Source organism: Papaver somniferum, unplaced genomic scaffold (genome assembly GCF_003573695.1).
Source record: "Papaver somniferum cultivar HN1 unplaced genomic scaffold, ASM357369v1 unplaced-scaffold_21, whole genome shotgun sequence".
NCBI lineage: Eukaryota > Viridiplantae > Streptophyta > Magnoliopsida > Ranunculales > Papaveraceae > Papaver > Papaver somniferum.
This window is the reverse complement of record NW_020631041.1, coordinates 9121596-9142448: the sequence shown is the minus strand read 5'-3', so window position 1 is coordinate 9142448 and position 20853 is coordinate 9121596.

The window sequence follows — 20853 nt, the reverse complement described above, 5'->3', positions numbered from 1 at the left end:
TAATGAGTGTCCAAATCGAAAGAAAAAAACTGGGGACAAAGGTCTTGCTGCAACTCTTGATGAAATGTCCGACAACTATGACTCTAATGAAGACGAAAAACCAATTGTTTCACTTCTTTGTGAATATATTGATTTTGGTAATTCTAGCAATACATGGATAAATCTTGATATTCTTTCAAAAGAAAACTCAACCAATCTGGAAGATGAAACTGATCTTTCTATTGGAAACTCTGTGTATAATGTTTCAGGTTCAACTATGTGTCTAGCAGCTTGCACATCTCAGATGCCTAAGTTATATTCAAGATTGATGTGCTCGTATTGTTCACTCAAAGGTCATGAACTATAAAAGTGTTACAAGTACAAACACAAATTGAGACATGTCAACAAACTTCAAAGAAGAGCAAATCGATTAGCAAGCAAGCTTAAACTTGCTCAAAAGACCGCTGAGGTATATAAGATTTTATCTTCGTCTAAGAAGTTAGTTTCCAAGAATAAAACAAGACCATTAGAGAAGAAGGTATGGTCCAATCGTTTTGATAGACAGAGGTTTATGGATTCTTCTCAAGAGGAACATGATGGACAAATTGTTGTTCACCACAACACAACTTGATTGTGTTGATTTATAGATATTATCTCATGTGCCTGATCAAAAGAGACAAGGTTGTGCATCTCTCAGGCTTTAGAATTTTTTTTTTTTTTATGTTTTCTTAGTTTTGTTTTGATGCAAAATTGGAATTTCCTGTCTATCAATAAATGAGGGTTATTCTCGACAATTCTACTCTCTCTAGGGTTCGTAATTTTGAGTGCACGAACCTATTAAAGGTTGCGTAACCCTACATTCCGTTTTCCTTCCCTGAAACTTATTTTATCTTAAGACTACTTGTTGAGTTGAATTGTGATTTCCTATCACAAACCAATACGCTTATGGATACTCCAAGCATCATGTCTTCTGATGGAAAAGATGTTAATATGATTGCCAAGCCATCAATCATGAAGGAAAAAGAGAAATCTCTGTTGCCTCCAACTTTGAAAAGGAAAAGAAGGAATGTGAGGAAGCCAAGAGATGTTCCTTCAAATTCTCAGAATTTTTCTGATGTTCTTGAAGTGTTGAAGGAGACACGAAAGGAGATTCAACAAATAAAGGCTTTTGTGCTTAAGACTCATGAGAATCAGAAGGCCCTGGTTCGACATCAGTCAAGAAGGTTTATTGATATTAACTCCTATTTTCATGAACCTTATGTCCCAATCGCTGTTGACGAAAAGGAGTTCGGGGACGATAAAGAATTCTTCAATGGTCTTAACGTCTAGTAAACCTTCTTATAAGAATTTTATTCTTATTTTGTTTAGAAGAATAAATAGAGTTTTGAATAGCCATTATTGTGATTACACATAGCTATGTCCAACGTTTTCATCTTCATGTTTTAGGTTTATTTGTTTAAATTCTAAAAATTTGTTTTGGAGATGATTTTTGCAGTATAAATCTTTATGGTTTTATATATTGCAATTTATTATGTGATATATTTGTTTGCATCCGTGAACTATGATTGTCCCATACCTTGTCAAAAGTTAAGTCTTTTGTATGTCGATATACATGTATTGATAAAAGAATGAATGAACTTTTGATATTACAAAAGTTTCAATCTTATTATATGTCATATTCAAATATCTATGGAAAATAGGGTGAACTTTTGTTTACAAGGATTACGTCTATTGTATGTCATTGTGCAAATAGTGATGGAAAATAGAATGAATCCTTGTCTATTCTGCAGTATTGATCTTCCCTGATCCATTTTTATGTATATACTGTGCATCTCCGTAAGTTCTCTTATGTTGAGCATTTCCGATTGAATTAATCATGGGTTCTCTTGTAGTTAATTTAATTGAGTATTTTTGGACTTGAATTCATATTCGTATGTGATTTGTTATGTCCGAAGAAATCCTTCTTTTCTTATGAAAGTAAGGTCGCACTTGTTGTTCTTTCGGGAATGACATTCTATGGGGGAGAGTTCTTAATTGAACTTGCGCTTAATTGCCAAATCTTTGTGGGGAGTGCAGCTGTGGAATATTATAGGGGTTATCTTGTATCCTTATAAACTCCTTGATGAAAGCATTTAGCTTCGGATATACGATTGCATCTAAAAAGTTGATATGTGCTTTCTTTTGGTCATGAAATGTCTCTATGAAAATTTCATTAGGATCCCACTAATTTTCGTATCTTTGCCAATTTTATTGACAAAAAGGGGGAGAATTAATGTGTAGTTCACACTACAAATACATAAGGTTTTCGGATCATTATGTAAGAGGGAGTGGTTTCCATGTGAGATGGAGTATTCATTAAGGAGGAGTGATACATATCACCATAGTATTGTTATCGAAGTTGTGATACAATTGAACTTTGATGCTGTGTAATAATACCATGACACTATATAACAATGATTGAGAATTCTTTTTTTCTGATTGTTACAACTAAGGTTTTTCAACAACGATGATACTAAACTTACAACCTTTGGGATCATTGGAGTACTTGGAAATGACGAAGATTTCGAGTAATGTTGAAGAACCAAGAAGATCAGGCATGTGGAAGAGAATCTACAAAAGTTTATTTATCTATTTTTGTATTCCATATGTACTGATAGTTTTGTCACTAAAATTGACAAAGGGGGAGATTGTTAGAGCACTGCTCGGTCAAAATCGCATGCGTTGCTATCTCAAGCATGTTTGTCAATGTTAGTGATCAAAACTATAAGTCTTGATTTCTAGTCTACTTATTGCTAAGTCTCGGACTAGGACAGGAAGTGTAGTTGAGCTCAAGACTCCATGGCGATCATCATACAGAGACTAAGAGCTACTCAAGGAACTGGTGGAACTTCATTGACTAAAAGCTATGTGGAGACTTGAACTTATCTATCACTCAAAAGTCTATCTAATCTATATCCTATCTTGAGACAAAATTCGTTTTTCTATATAGACTTTGATTATACACATTTGCTATTTCGAGCCGAGTTTATCTCGCTTATCTATTTATCGAAATATGTGTTGGTAAGCTTTCGCTTAGGCCAAGTTCATCTTTACTAGTGACGAAAGTCATATTAAGTTTCAATCACTTGAAAATGGATTTGACGAAAAATGGTTTGTGAATAACAACTATATAATGTCCTCTAAGAATGTTTCAATGATTGAAATGAGAGTTTAAATTACATAACTATGGAAGGATATAAACATTGTGTTGTAACACATATGTGTGTAAGTCCTTATTCCTTGAACCAAAGTATGCATACTTTGTTGCTCAGCAAAACCGGAACTAGAAGTTCTCATCCCGAGAATTTCTGCTGGAGTTTGTGAACTGAAAACAAACTTATTCCGGGTAATTAAGTCCGCGTACCCAGTCCGTGTACTTAAGTTGGTTATTTTCAAACGGTTGAAAGATATTAGCTTGAATCTAATCAGGTTTTCATCTAACAGTGAATATTGAATGCTTTGTTACTAAGCTAACATTGCAAACCCTGATTTGAAAGGCTATATAAGGGAGAACTCTAGCAACTGGGAAACCTAATACCCACACCTCATGTGTGATACTAGTTGTATTATCTAGAGTCGATTCTCTTTTAACCTTAGGTTTGTATCGAGACCCTGTAGGTTAACGACTTGAAGACTTCATTGGGATTGTGAAGCCAGACCGATATGACTTTCTTGTAGTTGTGTGATCTGATCTTGCTGTTTCTATCGTATTGAGTACAATCGTTTGGCTTGAGATTGATATCTCCGATAGGCAAGATATAAAAGTAATCACAAACATCTTCGTCTCATCGTTTGTGATTCCACCATATCTTCTTTCGCCGCGTCGATTAAGATTATTGTGAGGTGATTGATAATACTGAGCGGTTCTTCGGGAATATAACTCTGGTTTAACAATTGGTTCCTGTTCACCTTGATTTATCAAAAGACGGAACAAAACTCGTAGGTATTTCTGTGCGAGACAGATTTATATATTACCATAGAATTTTCTGTGTGATACGGATTGTTTATTAAATTCTTCGACTTTGGGTCGTAGCAACTCTTAGTTGTGGGTGAAATCAGCTAAGGGAATCAAGTGCGTAGTATCCTTCTATGATCAGAGACGTAAAGAGCGCAACTTTACCTTGGATCAGTGTAAGATTGATTGGGGTCCAACTACAGTCCAGATCGAAGTTAATTTGTAGTAGGCTAGTGTCTGTAGCGGCTTAATACAGTGTATGTTCAATCTGGACTAGGTCCCAGTGTTTTTCTACATTTGCGGTTTCCTCGTTAACAAAAATTCTTGTGTCTGTGTTATTTCTTTTCCTCATTATATTGTTTATCTTTATAATTGAAATATCACAGGTTGTGCGTTTGAATCAATCAATTGGAAAATCCAACCTTTGGTTGTTAATTGAAATTGATTGATCCTTGAACATTGGTCTTTGGTACCGTTCAAGTGATTTCTCTTGTATTTAATTAGACTCGCATATTTCTATTTGCTTGAGTAAGAATTGAACCAAGAAAGAGAGATATATAACTCTTTGATATACTTTATTAAGATTGAGTCTAGTTGATTCTCTTGAAAGTATATTGGAGTTAGTCCATACATATTGCTTATCGAAATATTGGGTGTGGTTGTTGTAACCCCGCTTTTTCAACTGACTAATTGGGTTTGCACTTCGTAGAAGAAAAATGGAGTAAGCATGTGGAGTTAAGATCGGGTTGAGATGAATTTGACACCAGCAGCAGATGTCCGATATTCATCTCCCTTATCGAATGAACCATGAAAAATGAAACTATATCATTAGAGGCATCACGGAAAATATGGATAAATGAACAATATCAATTAATATGAATTTATAAAATTTAAAAATTGTCAGGTCAAAGTTTGACTTTGACAGTCAACCGTTGGTCAAGGTACCAACTAATAATATTTCAAATGTTGGGTACCAAAGCTAGGTGTTGGACATTTACTGGGTACCAAACGTTAAGTAATCATAATTCTTATATTTTATTGTTCGAAGATATTCCTTGATACACAAGGTGATCCCAAACCGAAATATCGATAATCTTTTAATTAAGATTTTTGAATAATATGTTTTTGATTTTCCAAACATTGAAAATCATTATCCACATTCTCAAACATAAGAGGTGTCGCTTCCTTGAGTGAACACTATGACCTTCTCTTTGGGTATTAGATTTGGCACCTCAACACTAAAAAGAATCTATGAATCATTTTTTTACTTAACCTCGGCATAAAAATGCCCAGAGTTGGTTATGGTCCCACGAAGGATCAGGACCACAACTAACTCGAAGAGTCCAATCATCTCTTTCGATACCTGCAGACAAAAACATAATCAATCAATGAGAGGCAAAGGCTTCTTAAAGTTACAAAAGCAAAAGAACAGAGAAAAACAGATCGATTATATATTACATGTTGACGTGCTTCTTAGAGGTCTTGTGAGCATAGACCGATGGTATCCAACTCCAACGGATAGTCGATTATCTGCAGGGGAGGAGAGATATAGAAACCAGCAGAGCTTCAGAAAAGTGATTGCCACAAAAAAAAGACTTTGCAATTCACAAGAAAATCAGATATAAGATCACCCGTGTCATTTTCTTAGTCCGGGATGGCTTTATGTCCTGATAGAATCTAGATAGCTTAACCTTTAAATACCTGGACAAAGATTTGTCAACTTTAGGGGTAGATTTAAGGGATCTTAACTCGACGGTCAATATTTTTAATAATGAAAAAAAAGGTCTATTTAACTTGTATAACTGAAATCTAAGATATATATATCTTAGTTAATTTATTAAAGTTTAGTCGTTGTTTATGGTTTATACAAATTGTATCTTGTTTTCATGTTATTTTGATAATGTTTTATTTTGCGTTAGAATGAGAAAATCATGTGGTTATCATTACAAATAAAGAAATTGTAGTAATATGTGTTCAGCTGTATTTAAATTTGAACAATAAAATTATTTGTTATTAATTTGTTTAGAATGTCCTTGAGTAATGAAATAAAATCACGTGTTTGGTCATTTGTAAATGGATAAATAAAATATTATTAAAAACTAAAATTGTCCATTTATTTTTACATTTACATGCAATATATTCTACTTGGAAAAAACAGGAAGTTTAATCTCATATTTTTGATTAAGTAAGAAATGTTTTTCGAAGTCAACTTTCTATATATTGGTATTGAACTGAACCAATGCCTGCAAGATTAACATGTGTTTCAAACTCAATTTCGAAAATAAATTTTTATAAACGATTAGCATTATATAAAGATACGTTGTCGGTTGGTTCGGCTGACATGGGTGGTTGAACTGACACGAACCAGTAGATTGGTTATTTTATTGTTTAACCGATCGCAACCTTTTCATAACTCTATATTTTTCGACTTTAGTAATTTGGATATGATGCAGGCGATGTCGAATAACATGGTACAACAAAAGTATTGAGTTAGAATTATTATACACAATATGCAATATGCACAAATCTTCGCTAACTCGACCTCACCCACTCACCCGCCATAATGTTTTTAGGCATTATTTCAAACACAATAACAATATATCTACTGGTTTCCAACTCCTTTTCTTTTTTTTCCAGTTCTTTTTCGCGCATCTCAAGATTTAATATTTTCTTGGTTAATATTTTATTTCCATCGGTTTTATTATGGGATGATCTACGAAAATATTTAAACACAATGTAAATCTCTTGTATTAATTAATGGCTCAAATTTTTCCCATCTATGTTCGGAGGAATGAAACCTACGTTAAACAATCAGGTTTTTTTTTAATAATTGAAACAAAAGTGAAGTTAATATATTAATTGTTTTCATGATCCATCAACTTTAAAATTTATATATATATTCAATAAACCCGGATTTTACCTGGACATTGTTACCTAACTGGTCATCCATAAAATATTTATAGATGAACTTCCTGGAACACCATTCCTTAGTAACCAAAATCAAAACTAATTTAGTAAATCGGTAAAAGCTCTCTATTTAATCGGAAGATATGATCCCAAAAAAAGAATTAAAGAGACCTAACTGACCACCACATTTATGAATCCCTTATCATTTTTTTCACCTCTTCAAGCTTCCTACCACACATCTTTTTTATTACCATTAAGATTCAAAAACTTATTACTGTAGATCTTTTCTATTACCACTTCAGATTTAATAAGATTTAATTTAATTAAATATCCCACGGTCCTAAACTTGCAACTTGCTAAAGCTTATTATAGTGACAGAGAAAGCTTCAGAGGCCATTACGATGTATTTAACGATAAATCATCCTTATACATGACACACTCAAACCCATCATAAATCATCCTTATACATGACACACTCAAACCCATCACTGTTAAATTAGTATCGCATTGGCTGTCAGAGCATTGATCGGTCGACTTTGCATGCGTTGCTATCTCAAGCATGTTTGTCAATATTAGTTATCAAAACTATAAGTCTTGATTTGTAGTCTATTATAGTTAAGTCTCGGACTAGGATAGAAAGTGTGTTTAGATCAAGAACTCCATGGCGATCATCATACAAGACGAAGAACTACTCAAGGAACTGGTGGAACTTCAACGACTAAAAGGTATGTGGAGACTTGAACTTATCTATCACTCAAAAGTCTATCTACTCTATCTCCTATCTTGAGACAAAAGTTTGTTTACTATATAGACTTTGATTATACACATTTTCTATTTCAAGCCAAGTTTATATCGCTTATCTATTTCTCGAAATATACGTTAGTAAGATTTCGCTTTGGCCAAGTTCATCTTTACCTAGTGACGAATGTCATATTATGTTTCAATTACTTGAAAATGGCTTTGACGAAAAATAGTTTGTGAACAACAACTATATAACGTCCTCTAAGAATGTTTCAATGATTGAAATGAGAGTTTAGAATATATAACCATTGTTGGGCATAAGCATTGTGTGGTAACACATATATGTATAAGTCTTTATTCCTTGAACCAAAGTATGTGTACTTTTCTGCTCAGAAAAAACTGGAACCCAGTCCGCGAACTATTGGAGGTTCTCGTCCCGAGAAAATCTGCTGCAGTTTGTGAAATGTTTACAAACTTATTCCGGGTATTTAAGTCCACGTACCTAGTCCGCGTACCTAGTCCGCGTACATAGGTTGGTTATTTTCTAAAAACGATTATTCGTGAACTTATACTTATATTAACTAGGGAATGCAAGTTTGCAAACCGTTACTATGAAGTTCATGAATCGATTCGAGTGAATCAAATCGTTTTTGCTTCGATTGTGTCTTGTATACTTCTATAAGATCTAAGAAATTGAACAACTCTCTAACTAGTTCATTTGAGTCATTTGAACTAGTTATGGTAAAGAAGAATATCGTTAATATGGAAGTGCTCATATGGATAACCATTTGGTTAACTACTGTTGAACCAACTAGATGTACATGTTTGGGTACGGTTACACAAACCTAAAATCGTGCGTTTCATTTTTGTGTAACAAGCTAAGTTTTTGATCTAACAGTTTAAAGATATTAACTTGAATCTAATCAGGTTTACATCTAACGGTGAATATTGAATGCTTTGTTACTAAGCTAACATTGATTGCAAACCCTGCTTTGAAAGACTATATAAGGGAGAACTCTAGCAACTGGGAAACCTAATCCCCACACCTCCTGTGTGATACTAGTTGTATTAACTAGAGTCGATTCTCCTTTAACCTTAGGTTTCTACCGAGACCCTGTAGGTTAACGACTTGAAGACTTCATTGGTATTGTGAAGCCAGACCGATACTACTTTCTTGTAGTTGTGTGATCTGATCTTGCTGTTTCTATCGTATTGAGTACAATCGTTTGGCTTGAGATTTATCAAAAGACGGAACAAAAATCGTATGTATTTCTGTGGGAGACATATTTATCTATTACCATAGACTTTTCTGTGTGATACAGATTTGTTTATTAAAGTCTTCGACTTTGGTTCGTAGCAACTCTTAGTTGTGGGTGAGACCAGCTAAGGGAATCAAGTGCGTAGTATCCTTCTGGGATCAGAGACGTAAGGAGCGCAAATATACCTTGTATCAGTGTGAGATTGATTGGGGTTCAACTACAGTCCAGACCGAAGTTAGTTTGTAGTAGGATAGTGTTTGTAGAGGCTTTATACAGTGTGTGTTCAATCTGGAATAGGTCCCGGGGTTTTTCTGCATTTACGGTCACAGTTTATGCGTTTGAATCAATCAATTGGGAAATCCGACCTTTTGTTATTGATTGAAATTGATTGATCCTTGAACATTGGTCTTCTGTACCGTTCAAGTGATTTCTGTTGTATTCAATTAGACTCGCATATTAATATTTGCTTGTGTAAGAATTGAATCAAGAAGGAGAGATATAAATCTTTGATATACTTTATTAAGATTTAATGTTGTTGATTCTCCTGAAAGTATATTGGAGTTAGTCCATACAGATTGCTAATCGAAATATTGGGTGTGGTTGTTGTACCCCTGCTTTTTCATTGGCAACCAGCGTTTGTGCTAGATAGCTCCTGATGTAGTTTTTTAAGTGGTAAATAAAGTTCGTTCAACTCGGACTTGTGTAGACTCAATTTCAGACTTTATAATAGAAAACAATAAAAATAAAAAAATATATACACAAGGTTTGTCACAATGTCGAGAGATTACTAAGACTCAGGATTCCACCAAACCTCATACCATGTGGTTCAAAAATCAATTCTTAGACAATTATAACTCTTGTTTATTGACTCTAATTCTTTTCCAGGGTAGATTTTAAAAAGATTAACTGTAAATCACTAGCATGATGCATCAAAAGCACTTAGACCAAGCATACATCATCATACGACTTCACAACTAATTAAGAAAAATCATAAAACGATTAAATTAATGCAAAAAGTCATAAAAAGAATTAAATATAATTACCACACGTATGAAATATGGCTTCCTCCGTCATCCCAGTGTTGGGGTTTAGCTCCTCATATTAATCATGATCTCAAAATATGTGTTTGTTGCTCAAAAGATGATTAAAAGAGTGAAAAGTAATAACACAGATTGTTTGCAACAATATATTGGTGTTGCAAAACAGCTGTTACAATGAAACTGTTACAGAAAAACTGTTGCTTTGTCGCTGATTTTAAAACCCTAGAATAAGACTGCCCTGAACAGCTTAATGTTCTTCAGCTGTTAAACATCGACACTTTTCTGCGACTGTCTACCCAGGGTCAATGTTCTTCAGCTGTTCTTCTTCTTCAACAACAGCAACAGCAGAAACAGAGTTTGGTAAAGCTATGATTTCTTCTTCTCTGGCTCTCCTTAGGTTCCCAAACTCTCGACACCTCTTCTATATGACCCAAGACATCTATTTATATCAAAAATACCGATTAAATCTCTCCCAAATCTTCCAAAATCTCTTTCCTTCTCTTCACGGCCAAGTTGCGACAATTTCTTGTTTTAGGATTTCTACGCGTTTCTGAGCTTTCCTTTTTATTCTAAACTCTTCCTTAGATAGATACAAATCTTTGGGAAGGTTTACAACGTTTTAATCACTCTAAAATTCCCTAAAACAGGTCACACACGTGACTTTCCATATTTTCTTGTTGTGAGAAAAATCTGTCGTTTGAGCCCATTCTAATCGATTTAAACACCCATATCAGATTCCTAGACCCATAAGGAGTCTATCCTATGAAAATCAGAGGTTTAATCGACCTCAAACTTCTTCAAATCACGATTGTCAAAACTGCTCTTTAACTGCATTTTTTTCCCGTCAAAACCTGATTTTTGAATGTTGAAGATGGTTGCCCCTTATCCATAGTAGGGGTGCGATTAGCAGATGCCTGAAAATGGGATGCCCCTTAGTAATTAGGTTACCCCTTATCCAAATTGAGGGTCCGAATAGCAAATGTCCTCCCATGAACGCAAAAAACACTTTTCGAGCCAATTTCGCCGCAAAATCTTATTTTTCCAAAAACACCTACAAATACATAAAAAGCCAAAATAAATAGAAAATCGAGTACTAACAATATATACAATTGAGATTATATCAGACACAAAGATGTGTCTATCAAATACCCCCAAACCTATTATTTGCTAGTCCTCGAGCAAAAATAAAATAGAAATAAAATCCTAACTCACTGTCGCAGGCATCGTCGATTGCATTTAGCGTATGCAATAAGCCTTTAAACCCTTAGGTGTCCCTAGTGGCGGAGTGTTGTCTCCGGAGGGCTTACCAGAGGTATACCCACAAAACCTTTTTACTCCAGACCCTAGCTATCTACACAGAACCTTGGAAGGCACTAAAGAAGTTCCTTGGTTGGCATACTTATTGACTACAGGAGGAAGTACCCTGATGCGAAATTCCAATTGTTGTACACGAGTTTGCACTCAAGCATACTAAAATTCATATGAAGTGACAGAGCTCTACTCAGATAGTTGCACTATGGACATCAATATCCGGAGTCGAAACTAATCACATGGATAGATCAAGAAGATGGATATAGAAAAACATGGATGGTTTTGATGTTTACTAGGTGAACGGTGTTTCTCATATCTGTCTGAAGGCCTCCGCCAAAATGAACCTATCCTAATGGACGGAGATACTAGTCTGACTAATATCAACACACTAGCATATACAAGGGAACCAGTGATTGATAATCCTAACTCTAGGTCAACACAACTGGCATATACAAGGGTTCCAGTGGTCGACTTTATTGAATTTGTTCCAGTTGGTCTGTGGTCTGGTCTCAATTTCTCTTCTTCTTTTTTTCAACTCTTTCTTTTTCAACTCTTTTTTATTTTATTTTTGTATCTCAATCAATCTAATTCACCCTAGCATTGGTAACAACTTGAATCGTGAGCCCCACCTAATCACTTAGAGAAACATAGTTTAAAAACAAAACAAAATAAAAACAGAAGTGAAAAGGACTCAACGAGATATGGTGAAACTATCATGTTATTTCTAACACCTGAGCTCTGTGATTTTATGAATAAACTCTTTAGATGTTTCCATCTAGTCAGATTGGTTCCTCAACTCCTACAACCAAAATGCTTCCATCCACTTAGATTGGTTAGTGCCATCCTTAGTAAGCATGAATTTCTAGGCTCTGGAGTTTAATTGTGCAACTAAAAAGTTTCTCCTATACCCCCAAACTTAAATCTAACATTGTCCTCAATGTTCTAAAGATCAAATTAAAAGCATGAACAAGGATAAACTGTTACCATTTGAAGCAAAAGAGATAAGGAAAGATATTACCGTGTTGCATGAGAATGGGTTACCTCCCAAGAAGTGCTAAGTTTAATTTCTTCAGCCAGACTAAGAAAGGATTAGTCACCTTATAAAATCATAAAGTAATAGCCGAAATATATGTGAATCATCAAAACCAAATAGAGCTATCACAAGTAAAAGGAATCTGCAACATGCCAAGAAAATGAACAAATAAAGCACAGCCTTGTCTAGTTTCCTGTTTAAGACAGCTACATCTAGTTGTGGTTCAGGTTCAGGATCTATAACTGGGTCCAAATAAAATATTTTCATGGGTTGCATTTCCTCATAGGTTAGATCCAAATGTTCAGGTTCTAGAGTCTGGAAAAACTCAAATAAAAACTTAGAAGCACATAATAATAACCTGAATAATCGAGGATCCTCTAAGTCAATCAGATTTGACTTACACAGCTGACCACAATGAGAGTGGTGATCTTCCTTAAACAAGTATGTCGACTCTAATCTCCTAAAGTAATTAGGTTTAGTCTCAAAACTTAATAGTCGACACATTTGAAAATCAAACATTCCCACATTTGGAAGAAAAATATTTGGTGGGAAAACAAAGTCAATCTGGGTATCATAGCCTGGGTAAACCACATCAACCAGAGGATGGGTTTCTAATAACTGAAATTTCTTGTGGACATCACTAGGTTCAGGAAAACGTGTATGAAGATAATCTTGCAAAATGGTTGAGGCACATATGTCAAGTCCCAAGTGAGGGACCTTTCTAAGAGTTAAATCACATGGAGAATGATAATCACTCCCAAACTTAGAGTTTTCAGTGTCTCTAGAAAGACTAGTCACAACTTCCCTAATTTCAAGGTCATCTAATTCATGAAAATGGTCAATTGATTCTTCTAAATCGGGTACATCCTCACTCATCTCGACGAGTTCATTTTCTTTTTCTAAGTATATTGTTTCTAAATCGCTAGACTCAAAATATACTCGTTCCTCTAAACCATTATTAGCTTCGTAATCAAAAGGAAATACTACATCGTCTAAAACGGGGGTATCTCTAGTCAAATCCTCGTCTTTTTGAATAGGTGAATAATTATTAAAATTGTTTGGATTTGAACTAGAAATAATATTATTATTAAGCTCAATTGGAGTAGCAAATTCCTGATCACTATGCCTATTTATTTCAAATTCTTCATCAACACTATCCTCATCATAATCATTATAATAAAATGAAAATGGTTGAACCTCATCTAAACAAGTAGTGTAACCAATTTATCCTCGTTATCCTGTGTATGCAAATAACTATCCTCATTTTCAAGGGTATTATTGGAGACACTGTATTGAAAATTAAGATTATTTCGAGCAATTATTTCGTTCGTCTCAGCTATCAGCTTGAGGGATTCCTCTAAAGAAAGTTTTCTTTCATCATAAACTATGTTATTCATCTCAGCTATCCTACGTGTCGACTCTTCTAACTTCTTGAGAGACTCTTCTAAAGGAGAAATATAAGAATTTTGCTCATATGACCGGTGCGTATGTGGATAGTAATTGGGCTCACCATGGTATGGACCATAATATTCAAAAGGCTGATGTTCCCAACTACTATTCACACAATGGTCAAAGTAGTAACGTCCATTTTGAAACTCAGTCGGATATTCATTGTATTGGCTATTGTAATACCAGTTCGACATTCTACTGCAGGGGTGTGAGTTGTCACACAAAATGAAACCCACTGACAGGGGATTCGTGGATGGATAGAGTCTTACCTCCCGTACCAGGCGGGCGATGAACCGTTGAAGTCGACTCAGGCCACCGACTCCAATGTCAGTGTACGAACCCGAGGGGCCGAGACAGTATCGTAACTGTCGTCCTTCCCTGCAAACAGTTTATATTTAATTTTTAACCCTTCCTTAGTGTTTCAAAATAATAATAATGTACAGTCCAAAAATAAAGTCAAAAATAAAAATGTCCAAAAAGGAAAAGAAAAATTACAAAAATAAAATCCTATTTACAGTTTCTAAAAATAAACAAAATAACTATATACAAAATCTTCTTCTTCACTCCTTTCAGATTCCTCTTTTCTTTCCTTCTTTGGCGATGCTTTCCTTTTATAGTACTTTTCTTTCCTTGTAGCTTCGCTCCAAATCTGAAAAGAATCGAAAAATACCAAAACGCGTAAAAAAAGAGCAAAATAAAAATAAACCTAAAACAAATCTAAATACAAATCCGCGTCGGCGGCGCAAAAAATAAACCTACAAAGACATAAAAAGCCAAAATAAATACAAAATCGAGCACTAACAATATATACAATTGAGATTATATCAGACAAAAAAATGTGTCTATCAGCTCCTGAAGCGATTGCATATATGAAATGGACACAACTTTAGGGGCTTATAGGTATGAATTTTATATGTCCAAGGATTTTGACCGCATGGATGATTTTTTTTTATTTCAAATTATGAAACAAATGGGATTTTGTACTCATTGGTGGTGTCAATTAATTTATCAATGCATCAACATTGTTTCGGTATCTTTATTGGTAAATGGTTCTCGAGCAGCCTTCTTCCCCTCCAGTGAACTCCGAAAAGGTGATTTCTTATCACCGTATTTTTTATACTCTACATGGAAGGCTTTAGACGGTTAATTAAACATTCTCAAACTGGAAGATTTACCAAATGAATAAAACAGAAATTCATAGCTCGATTATTATATTATTTATTTTTCGCGAATGATTGTATGTTGTGTACCGAAGTAAGAGGTCATATTAGATACATAATTTGATAAATTTAAAGTTTAGTCTTCCCTCCTGTCAGTTTATTAATTATTCCAAATAAAGTGTTTGTTTAAGTTATAACCTTTATTTTGCAACATCCAAAGTTATCTTGCAAATGCTAGGACTGAGAAGTATTTATGTATTGAATTATTTACTTTCGAGAAATAATATACAATGTTTCAACACAAATATAGACAAGAGGAAGTCTTAACTGTGGGGTTAGCATAGAAAAATAATATATCAAGCTGGGAGATCTACTCAAATACAATCAACCATTAAATCTATGGTTGATTTTCTTATGAATTACTTCCTTATACCAAACACCATTATAAAACAGATGAATCAACTTCAACAACAAATGCTGGTGGAATAAAATCAACTTGTCGAGGTAATTATTATAAGTCATGGAATTCCTTATCCTTTCCTAAGATACTTGGTGGATTAGGTTTTAAAAATACTCAAATGTTTAATCTAGCTATGCTTGCGAAATTGGCCTGATGATTTTTAACATAACCAACTACTAAGTGGTTTCAAGTACTCTAATATAGGTATTTCACCAACAAACATCTTTTGACATATAATTTACTATCAAATGGTACTTAGATTTGGATAAGCATTCTCAAAGTTTTTGAAATTGTTAAACAATATCATATTTGGGTTACCAGTAATGGTCATTTAATACATGCTCATGTTTCGGATTTTCTGCAGCTGTCTCTCATAAAATAAGGTAAACTTATAATGAGTTCCAACAAAATGTAAATTTTTCAACTCATTGCTTTGCTCTTTCAACACCAACATGTGATATGGCATATGAAACCTCCATGTAAACTATAATTTTCATGCAGAAATTATCTCACAATTTCTCCTAGTTGAGTATTTGGTATTGAAACACTCTCCTCATCAGACTCATATATATCCAATATGTGATTCTGAAAATAAAACTGTCATTCATCTCCTCCTTAAGTGTGTGTTTGTAAGAGATGTATGGTTTGTGACTTCTGAATATCTATAGTACTACATTCTTCCGATCAACAACTTGTAAGAATAATTTTTTTCTTGGACCAATAAGAAAAATACAATATCCTATCAGCAAGATAATTATTTAAATCTGGTTGTGATTTCTATAAGGCTGGTGGTTTTTAGCTTAGGGTTAAAATCGTAAAACCTTACATGTGACGCGCCAAGGCATGCCAACCATGCCAGACACATCTCCACCCCAAGGCATGCCAACCATGCCAGCCGCACCACAGTGCCAATGGCATACCATGCCAGCCACATCTCCGCGCCAAGGCATGCCAACCAAACCAGTCGCACCACAGTGCCAATGGCATGCCGTGCTAGCCACAACCCCGCGCCAAGGCATGCTAACCATGCCAGCCGCACCATAGTGCCAATGGCATGCCATGCCAGCCACATCTCCGCGCCAAGGCATTCCAACCATGCCAGCCGCACCACGGTGCCAATGACATACCATGCCAGCCGCACCATGGTGCCAATGACATACCATGCCATCCACATCTTCGCGCCAAGGCATGCCAACCATGCCATCCGCACCACAGTGCCAATGGCATACCATGCCAGCCACATCTCCATGCCAAAGCCATGCCGGCCCTACCACATGCCGTTGGCTGCCAAACGAAGAGTTGCAACAATCAACGGCTACCCTTCCATCTGAGATGCAGATCTCAGCCGTCCAAGTTCTCCACCTAACGCATGGCAACTTCCGGCCCAAGGACAAAAATCACGTTTTTTGCCAAAATCCTAATTTTGGTCGCCCCTAAAATATGCCAAAGCCATGCTGGCCCTACCACATGTCGCTGACTTCCAAACGAAGGGTTGCAACAATCAACGACTACCCTTCCATCTGAGATGCAGATCTCAGCCTTCCAAGTTCACCACCTAACGCATGGCAATTTCCGGCCCAAGGCAAAACATCACGGTTTTTGCCAAAACCCTAATTTTGGCCGCGTCTAAAATATGCCAAAGCCATGCCGGCCCTACCACATGTCGCTGGCTGCCAAAAGAAGGGTTGCAACAATCAACAGCTACCCTTCCATTTGAGATGCAGATCTCAGCCGTCCAAGTTCGCCACCTAACGCATGGAAACTTCCGGCCCAAGGCCAAACATCACGGTTTTTGCCAAAACCTTAATTTTGCCCGCGCCTAAAATATGCCAAAGCCATGCCGACCCTACTGCATGCCGCTGGCTGCCAAAAGAAGGGTTGCAACAATCAATTGCCATCCCTCTTCCCGAGATGCAAACTTCAGCCCTACAAGCTTGCCACCGAACGCATGACAACTTTTATCCCAATGTCAAGCCCTAATTTTGGCCGCTCCTATGATCTCCTCTTGGTAATTATTTTTGCATATGATCTCCTCCTCCTCCGGACGGGTCTCTATAACTTTAATGCATTTATACCTAACCTTAATAACTCTGCTAGTACGGGCCTTGTTCCTTGAAATTGTGCAGGAGACTTCTTAACTGCAAAAGCTATTTCAACAAACTTCATGAGATACTGATCAAGACGGAGCTCTAGCCGCTATGAAAATTTTGAAACGTAAAGTGGGTCATTTGTCCAAATATTTTTAAAACATGATTCTAATGGACGAGTAAAAATTAGTATGGGTGAAATGGACACCAAAAAAATTGCAAAAATGAAACTAGATTCATCCTGGCTTAAACTTAAGAAAAAGCAAGGATGAAACTGGATGCATCCTGATGTAAATTAAAAATAAGAAAAAATATTTGAAAATGGATAGGATGAAACTGTTTACATCCTTCCTATTTTTACATTCTCGTCCATTTAAACAGTATCAAATCTTACATGTCTTTTTCATCCAGGAATTGTCGTTATTGAGCTAATTGACCAATTTTGTGATTTTGAAATGGGCTCGCCACATGTGATGCAATAAACTACTTGTACAAACAGATATAATAAAGGTGTTGCCGACGATATCAATATGTTTCATTTATGTTGCAGAAGAGAAGATATTCATCTTATCAACTACACCAAAGATATGATAACTTCCTTTTCTTCTTGTAATGTAACATACATGAGTAGAGACTGTAATCATCCTGCTGATCGGCTGGCTTACTGTGTTTGCAAAAATAATCCTAAAGCCGTCTATCTCATGCATTTCACACTTTGTTATGTCCTATGCAATTGAGGAAGGACACGACGGTCACCAAAAAGTGGTCATCCCTCTCCTTTTTGAGGTTTACGGTTTTGACGTCATCAGATGGTTCATATAGTTAATATTTTCGGGTCATGGTCTGTTTCAGTTTGGGATCGAGATACTGAGATAACTTTATCTCGGTGAGATTCTCTGTGAAATTTCAGTGTCTTTGTTTTATATATTACTAAGTTTTATAAATAAAACTTATCACGACGAGATATCAGTGGAATCTCGACGAGTTTCTCAGTCAAATCTTGTCTCGACGAGATTAAGAAAACGTCTCGTTTATAAACCGAAAATGAGATTCTTTGCAAGATCTTGGCCGATATTAACTATGTTGTATACAAGAATTGTAAATTTACTTTGTTTCATATTTAATCTCGGTTCCCATGTAAAAACTTTAGTAATTGTCGTAATCGATGAACATCGATCTCATGGTAGTAATGATTTGACGACTACTACTACCTAATTAGAGAGTAACAACGATCGAACAGATGCAACACTCGTCACCACCATCGGAGGAGGCGGAGGACCACTCCTCCTCCATAGTAGTACACAATAGCTAGCCCCATTATCATATCATTAGTCATGTAAATTCTAATCTTATGAGCTGTATTAACAAACATTATTACTGTGTGATTGTGATGATCGAGGAGAATCTAGCGGTCCGAACCCTATGTGGTGGTGCTTTACCACTATTTTGTAGTGTTTCGACTTGTTTGATAGTACAATTTCCTATCACTGCCACTTGTCTCCTTATCAACCGACAGATTTCATCATCTGTCCCTCCTTTGTTTCATTATCACGTCAGTCAAAATATGCAAAAAAGAAACCAAGTCTGTCAGTAATTTAGACGGGCAAGATTAATCCGATCAGTAAAAAGAATCATTCTGATCAAATACTAACCGTTCATTTTATTTTATTTTTTTTCATCTTTGAAATTAAGGTAAAAAAGGACAGGGACAGACAGACATTCCCTGCTCGATAGAGAGTTTTCACTTTTCTTATTTATTGAGTGAAAGCTGTAAAAATCATTTAGGTGACGTCATGCTTTTGTAACTTTTTTAACTTTCAGGGTGGGGGCAAATGTCCCTACCACGTCCTTTTAGTAACTTTTGTTTGTCAACCAATGGATGGAGATCATCTGTCGACCTATGTATGCATATATGATGATTTGTCACTGTTACTTAAAAATCATTTCGACCAGATGGAGATAGGGTTACTATTTTGATTCTGAAATCTCTGTGAAATTAAAGCCACTTTGGCAAGCAAGCAATGTATCCATATGGTTTCCAAACTGTCCACATTGTTCACATAGATCTGTATAATTATACAAATACTTTCAATTATACAAATACTTTCAACTGTTAGTTTATACTTTCGGACTATAACAGTCACCTCACCCGATTAAGCATTTCGAAGATTTAAAGTTTCAGGTGCCATTTCCAAATTTATGTCAGGATAAAAAGTATTAGAGATAGTCGCACATTACGTGTATCTCGATGTCTCTTACATGGTATCAGAGCGAAGTTTTGGTAGTGTGTGGATTTCCTGTTCCATGGTCGAGTTCATGTGTTTGTGAGCTGCAATCCATAAGCACGCCATAATCCACATGCATGTCCGGTGTTAATCCAGGATCCAAATGCAATAGTTATATTTGGTCTATGGAATTGGAAGTTTTGTGCTAAAGTCATGAAATAATAACATAACACAAATAGTTATGAAATACAAAATCTATGTGTAGGCCAAAAGCAAGATTTTTGTCGATGAGGAAACAAACATCATTGCCGGGAACTATTTAACATTGATGCCCTCTTTTTTAACAAGAATACATCCACGGTTAGGGGTTGAAGGATTAAGCACACAAAAGATGACCACCAAAATGAAAGTATTAGTATATTGGTAGTTGGTTGTATAAATATGACTTAGTTGAACCTACTATTAAGCTACGTACCATCAAAGTGTTAGTCGTAGAACTTAGACCACCATGTAAGTCCACCTTCAAATCTAGCCTATATCGCCTTTTCGGATTTTTAATATACATGCAATTAGAGAGACTTAGAAATGAAGTTTCATTTGGTACTTTTAATAGGAACATCATTTATGTACTTAATTTTGATTTTTATTATAAACGGTTATTCAACAAGAGCAGAGCAGCCATTAGACACAGTTGAATCCAAGGCATGCATCAACTTGCTTGAATTCCACACTCACATTAACGACAGTTAAAAACAACCCTAAAAAACAGATAAACTAACTGATTTCCAAGCAGATCAACAGGCTATGTGTTAACTGAATTACTTTGTTACTGATTCAACATCTAACTGGATCCGAGTCAGAAGTCAGATTATCTGACTCGAATCCTAACTGAGCTCAAAACCCTAAGTTCATATTGAAATATAATGAGTTGGATGAGTTACAACATACAAATAAAATTGTCATTTTTTTTTCTTCTTCTTCCAAATGCTCCTGGAAATAGAAAGTGAATACAACTGAACCAACTACATTGGATGATGGGTAAAAAACATGGAGTACTGTGAGATTCCTGATGAGATTTGAGAATAACTATAAAGTTTGGTAAACCTTATCTGCACATGACGACAAAAGACCACCCTCCTTTTTGTTTGGAGATTAAAACACTAAACTAATCTTAACTAATCAAGTTCAAGCCGCACTAACTAAGCAGA